Source organism: Syngnathoides biaculeatus, chromosome 2 (assembly GCF_019802595.1).
Source record: "Syngnathoides biaculeatus isolate LvHL_M chromosome 2, ASM1980259v1, whole genome shotgun sequence".
NCBI lineage: Eukaryota > Metazoa > Chordata > Actinopteri > Syngnathiformes > Syngnathidae > Syngnathoides > Syngnathoides biaculeatus.
The window spans coordinates 36,421,146-36,427,831 of NC_084641.1; the positions used below are offsets into that span (position 1 = coordinate 36,421,146).

Below are 6,686 nucleotides of genomic sequence, written 5' to 3' on the forward strand. Positions count from 1 at the left end.
TTGAGGTATAACTAGTTTTGAAATCAGAACACTAGGATAATAGTTTCTTCAAGTATTGTTTAAATTACTGCAGAAAATAGTGAAAAATGCAATACTGCAGCATTATTTTTTTCTTATTATCATGACAGTCTGGAATTTGGGTACAGGCTTTTACAAAAATCATGGAAGCTGATAAACATAATTTGCTTTTGGGTTTGGCTTAGGTTAAGGTCCAGGGGCCAAATGCAGCCACTGGACCTTGACTTTGACACCTATGTCATCAGACGTTGGATAATAGTTAAAAGCCTTTCCCTCGTGTGAAGCTTGTATGGGTGTGTGATTTTAACACTGAACCTCGCTGCCATGCTTTTGCACCAAAGTAAGTAAACTTAGCAAGACCTAATGTTTTGGCTAACACTAGTAATGTTTGTTACAACATTCTAAGATGGTTTACATGAAATAAAATCTTTTAGGTTAAACTTTTGGGATATTCTAAATTCATAATTGTCATTGAATCAAAGCTATAATGTTAAAAATGAGTTATTTTTTTAATCTTTTTCAATGCATGACAGTTTAGATTTCAATTATTTAAAAAAAGACTACCAAGAAAGAAAGCAAAAAAAACTCACATAACCTTAGTCTATGTTTAGGGAGGTAAAATCATCCTTTGTTCTTTGGTGTTCACCATTTCAACATTATCATTCATCATTCTAGTAGTTCAGAGTGCCCAATTGTCATAACGTGTTTTTGGAATCTTAACCTGGAAAAAGCCCACACAAACACAGGGAGAAGATACAAACTCAACACAGAAAGATCATAGTCACAATTCTAACACAGAACCATTGACAGCGTGACAGAAGTGTGGTGACCACATTTAACCTCCCACCAATCAACCAGCTGAATACCATCTAAATGTAATATAGCACAAACCATTTTTTTACCCATAAAGTATCGAAGGATCTTGATCTTTTAGGTTTATGAGAAAATGTGCATTTACAATTCAGACTGAATCCGAATGTACAGCTTGAACATGTAATGCAGCGGTGCACCACAGTAATGCAAACGCAGCTTTTTCTCTCACATTGCCTTATTTAAAAATCCCTTCTACCACGCATCGTCTAAGGAGGAACAATCTACAATATTTATCTCCCTCGTATATCCTCCGTTGGGCTTTTATATTTTTATTGCACAAGACTACAAATTGTTAGTGAGTATAATATAAGTGTTTGCCTGCAAGGTGTATTAAGCATTCAATTCAAAGTGCTTGTCTACAAATGCATGTAACTTGAAGAGGAGTGGTGCTCGCCTTTTCTTTTTTTGTGTCTGGCTTTTCTTTAAGCTTTTTGTGCATTTCAGAAGTTCGATGCAGGTACAAGCATGATACCAAATAAATTACATTCGTTTTGATAAAACGAATATTTCCATCTTGTTAATCTTCATGCTGGACAAATAGTATTCTCACCACCCAATAATCCTGAGTGATTTTGTGTGAAATTGCTACTTTGTCTATTTACGTGTTTCAGTTTCTTCTGGTTATGTATGGCTTTTTTTTTTTTTTTGTAAACATGATAGTTATGTCTTTATGGTGACTTTTGTGAAAGGCCTCATTTTACCAACTCAGCCATTTACTGTATTTGATGTCCAGCCATAAGCACCGGTGGCAAACAGATGGGCCGGCAGTGACAGCGGCACACTGCTTGGGCAGCTGTGCAAGCGCGCAGGAAAGAGGTAATGAATAATCATCTACCAAGAGTGTCCGACTGATTCATATTAATAACGAGCTGTTCTAATTACATTCTCACAACTTATGGTCTCTCATATGAGACTGGTTTGTTTTGATTTGGCTCATATTTACCTCATATTTACATGTATATAGCTCCAAAACCGCTACAACATATCACAGTCAATGTGGTTGTAATGTGTAATCTTTGTTTCCTTTTTCTGAGATTTAACAGCAAATATTTTTCCATGTTCCACCACTTTTTGTAAGTTTGGTATGTGTTTTGTGGACTCGAAGAGAATCCTGTCAAATTCTCAGGAAATATGACTCCAGATGGCCAAGTTAGCTGAGGTCACAAGTCAAACCACAACCCATTTGACTTTCAGAGAATTTCTCGCAGTGACAGCAAAAACCCTGCGCATTTTGAAGACATGATCATAGATATTTGGGCTAGTTGCAGTCACTGATGAAACTGATACCAATTTCTCTATATGTCCTGATTGTAAATATTCCAACTTTTTGGAATTATTTTGCCAAAGCACAAATTCTGATCCATATTCTTTGTAGAACACAAGGTCAAAAGTTATACTGGCCCAATGTTTCTTTTTATGAATAATTGCCAAAACAAAAATTCACAACACACTTGAAATGACTTTGGCCAGTAAAGTTAATGTCTAGCTGCGAACAGATTTCTCCACACTGCGAGTCAAAGCAAATCTGTAGTCGTGATGTCATCCAGGGGCACTTTTCATTTATGGTCGATTGAAAGTGAATTACTGACCTCGTCTATGTTTCATCTGACTTTTTTCTCCCACTGTTTTTCAGGGAAATGTAAGGCTTTGGGCTGTGTGTGACAATTTACATTCTGTGTGCTGTTGGGGTGTGCAGCATTTGTTGTATTAACCACTGTCTGCAGAGCAGCTGTAGGTGTGTCTGGCTGACTTCACCTTTACTGTTTATTATCCTGCTATTTATCTTGGAGAGAATCTTGTACAAATGCTAATGATAAGTGAAATGATTCTTTCCCAGTAGAAACACAATTTCACATCCAGGAAGAAAATGTGTTAGCCCATAACTTTTGGAAAAAATGTCAGGCAGAAATCATCCAAAAATGAAGTTCCTGATAGATTTTTAATGATCCTGGCAGGAGATACAACGACACTTGAGAGGCCCAGAAATGTTTTGTTGATGGTCGAGCTAAACATTTCTTATTGGATGACTCTATTTTTCCAATCACCTAAATGCCACATTTAAAAAAGTTAACAAATTTGTGAATGGGAAAATGTTTTGATTTGACAGTTTTCCGTTGTGCTGGAGACAAAAGACTCTTGGAGAAAATGCTTGCCACAGATGGTGCTGCAAAATTAAGTGTTTTTTTCCTAACAAGGATGAAAAAGGAAAGTTGGAGAAATGAAAATGTTAACACATGTGATACATGAAAAACCTTACAAATAAATAAACTATGCATGAAAAAAGACCTCTTCAGACATCAAGCTACACTTCCTCAAAATCACAATGCACACAAATCACAGCTGCTGCAATGCTGTAAAGTTTCTAAACAGCTGATTTGACTGATTGACTCAGGATAAATTACATATATAACGTAAATCATGGAATTGTGCTTATGTTATTGTAACCCCAAGTAAATGTGTACTTGGCCTGTCAGCTCACAAGCAGGAAAATTATAATTTTGTCAACTGTTTGTTTTAAAATAAACTATAACTTTTTATAATCTGCCTTGTTGTTTTAAAATGACTCAGAAACTAAAGTGATTTCAGTGTGCGAATACATCTCTGACATCACACGAGTGACTGGGGTGATGGTGGAGAGAATGAAGGGAGAAGCACAGTGGCATGATAGGAATGGGGGCGAAACAGTGCATTTAAATGTCCCTGTCAGACCAGATGGGACTGCAGCAGCGACATTGTCAAGGCAACAAATACCTGTTCATCAGATGAACATCTCTTGTGACTTTGTGATCAAAGTACCTTATATATATTTGATTGTCATTTTCCAAAGCAATTTGGAAGTGTACCAAAATACCATGCTATTTTCAGATATAATAGGGCACTGAGCACAAACTGATAAAAAAAGAAAAGAAGAAAGAAATTACCTAAATAAGCAAGTACAAGTTCAAGTTCAATTACCTTTTCCGTCAGATGTGTTATACATACATGACGTATAACATCCCTGAAATAACATTCCTTCCGATCTGCGGTACTGTACTACACTAAAAAGATTTATTTAAATAAATACAATATAAATTAACTGGACTGTCTAAAAGATGTATATCGTGTTATAACATAGACAATATAACCAATATACTAAATCTAGCTAAATTAACAAGAACTGTAATTCTTATATACAGTATACATAGACATGTGGTATTGACATTATGAGCAGCAATGTACACGGTTGAGTATTATGTAAAGTCTATTAAATTATAGACAGTTATCAACAATGTGTGTGCGAATAATCAGTTGGGTAATGTACACAGTGCTGCAAAGGCAAAGCAAATACAGTGCTGAAAGTGTGGCTTGAGCATTAGCTGAATTAACAGTTTAGAGTCGGTGGTGGTGGGTTCCAGGGAGGGATAATAATAAATGAGGCCGAGAGGGAGTTGAGCATCGTGACTGCCTGGTGGAAGAAACTGGCTTTAAGACAGCAGATTTTAGCGTGAAGGCTCTGTAGTCTCCTCCCTGATTGCAGCAGTCTCAAGAGGCAGTGGGATGGGTGAGCGGGGTGTGATAAATCAATCCTGGTGGCCTTACAGCTGAGGCAGGTGTGATAAATTTCCATAAGGGAGTGGAGAGAGACAGCGATGATCTCAGCTGCTCTCACAGTGTGTTCCAGGATCTTGCAGCAGGAGGTGGTGCAGGTGACGTACCATGTGGTGATGTTACTACATAGGATGCTCTCAATCTTCCCTCTGTAAAAGGAGATCATGATGGGGATGTGGCTCTTGCTTTTTTCAGTTTCCACAGAAAGTAGAGCTGCCGTTGACCCTTTTTAGCCAGTGGCGTGGTGTTTATGATCCAGGACAAGTCTTTGGAGGTGTGTACACCCAGGAATTCGGCACTGCTCATCCGCTCTACTGCAGCACCATTGATGGGTAGCGGGGGTGTTGGGTGTGCCCTCTCCTGAGGTCCGCTATGATGTCCTTAGTCTTGTCCACATTCAAGTGGAGATTGTTGTCCTTGGACCACATCACCGGGCAGCTCACCTCACACCTGTTGGTTGTCTCATCCTTGTTGTTGACGAGACCCACCACATTCGTTTTGTCTTTAAACTTAAAGTTCCACTGTCATGAAATACATGATTTTTAGTATGTTATTCATGAAAAAATGGCATCCGGCTTGGACCCATGCGTTTTTTCACCACAAAACATGATTTTGACGTATAAAGCTTTTTGTAACTCTCGGCATGAAAATCCTCTGGAGGGATTTGTTTTTGAGAAGAAGCAGGAAGTGACATACATGGCAGGACCGCCCTCAAGTGGACTCATTTGTTTCTATTAGTTTTTGTCAGACATCCATCCATCCATCCATCCATCCATTTTCTGAGCTGCTTATCCTCACGAGTGTTGCAGGAGTGCTGGAGCCTATTCCAACTGCCATCGGGCAACCACAGTGCACATAGAGACAGACAGAAGTCACTCATAATCACTCCTAGCAGCAATTTAGAGTCTCCAATTAACCAGAGAGAATCCAAGACATCAAACTCCTCTTTTATATATGTGACCCCATTTCTAGGGTTAATGCATGTTTCTGGGATGTGGGACAAAAATAGAGTGCACAGAGAAAACCCACACAGGCAGAGGGAGAACATTCAAATTACACACAGGCGAGGCTAGGATTTGAACCCCTGTCCTCAGAACTGTGAGGGCAATCCTCCACAGCTGCCACATTGTGCCAAATCTTAGACATGCTAAAAATATATATTTTCAAGGTGAAATTTTTAAGAAAATCTGGACATTGGACCATCCCCAATGAGTTAGTTTAGTTTCCACTCAGTATTTAAACACATTTTAAGTTTTTTCTTTACCGAAATACATTGGCCAACCGGGGTGTGTTAAAGATTGAACTTTTACACCATCAAAGTACATTCATCTACTTTTGAGTTTAGAGATGCCCCAATTTCCAATCGGTGTGTCCTTACATGACAGGCCAGTTGGATCAACATTTATCAACAGAAATTAAAAAGTATGTTTTATTCCATACATGAGCTCCTTTGGACCATGCGTCACGGATATATACCAAACATGCCTGTACATTGTAAACTGAATCCATATATAACCACACACAGAGAAATACAGTGGTACCTCGGGTTTCGAACGTCTCTGTTTTCGTACAAATCGGTTTTCGAACAAAAATTTTGAGATTTTATTGCTTTGGTTTTTGAACGAAAATCGGTATTCAAACGCCCCGACCAGCCGACCCATGACAATTTGTTATTGTGGATTCAAACACACACCCCAAAAAATGGAAAAGACGTAACGTGACGCAACCAGTTGACCCACACACTCCTCTGCTTGCGGACGTGTCCTGACAGTGATTTTTTTCTTCCTATTGAGCAGTATTAACCCCCAATCATCGCTCCAAAGAAGGCAAGTGGAACTGCTGGTGCTGAAAAAAGGAAAGTCGTGCGTAAAACTGTCAATTTAAAGAAGGATTCGATAGCCGAATACAAATCTGGTGTGCGTGTTTCTGAGTTATCGAAGAAGTATGGCATGGTGAAATCGACGATCAGCACCATTGTGAAACAAAATTTTAGTTCCAAAGATGCTTCGAGGTAACGAGTAACACTAGGCTAACCCTTTGTGATTTTTGGAAATATCATTTCAACATTTACAAGTGCATCACCATCGTCGACAAAGCTTGGAGCCAGGTGACACATAGGATCATGAACTCTGCATGGAAGAAATTGTGGCCCGAATGTGTTACTGAGCTCGACTTTGAAGGTGTTGCAGCTGTTGAAAGGGCTTCAA

General features: G+C 38.8%; 1 long non-coding RNA gene across 1 annotated transcript; it reads left to right on the plus strand.

The window, feature by feature from the left end:
- The first annotated feature begins 298 nt into the window (after positions 1–298).
- On the plus strand, positions 299–3,179 carry LOC133495820 (uncharacterized). Its single transcript, XR_009793663.1, has 3 exons — positions 299–358; positions 1,625–1,707; positions 2,525–3,179. It is a non-coding gene; the product is annotated as an uncharacterized LOC133495820 (long non-coding RNA).
- Positions 3,180–6,686: the final 3,507 nt, after the last annotated feature.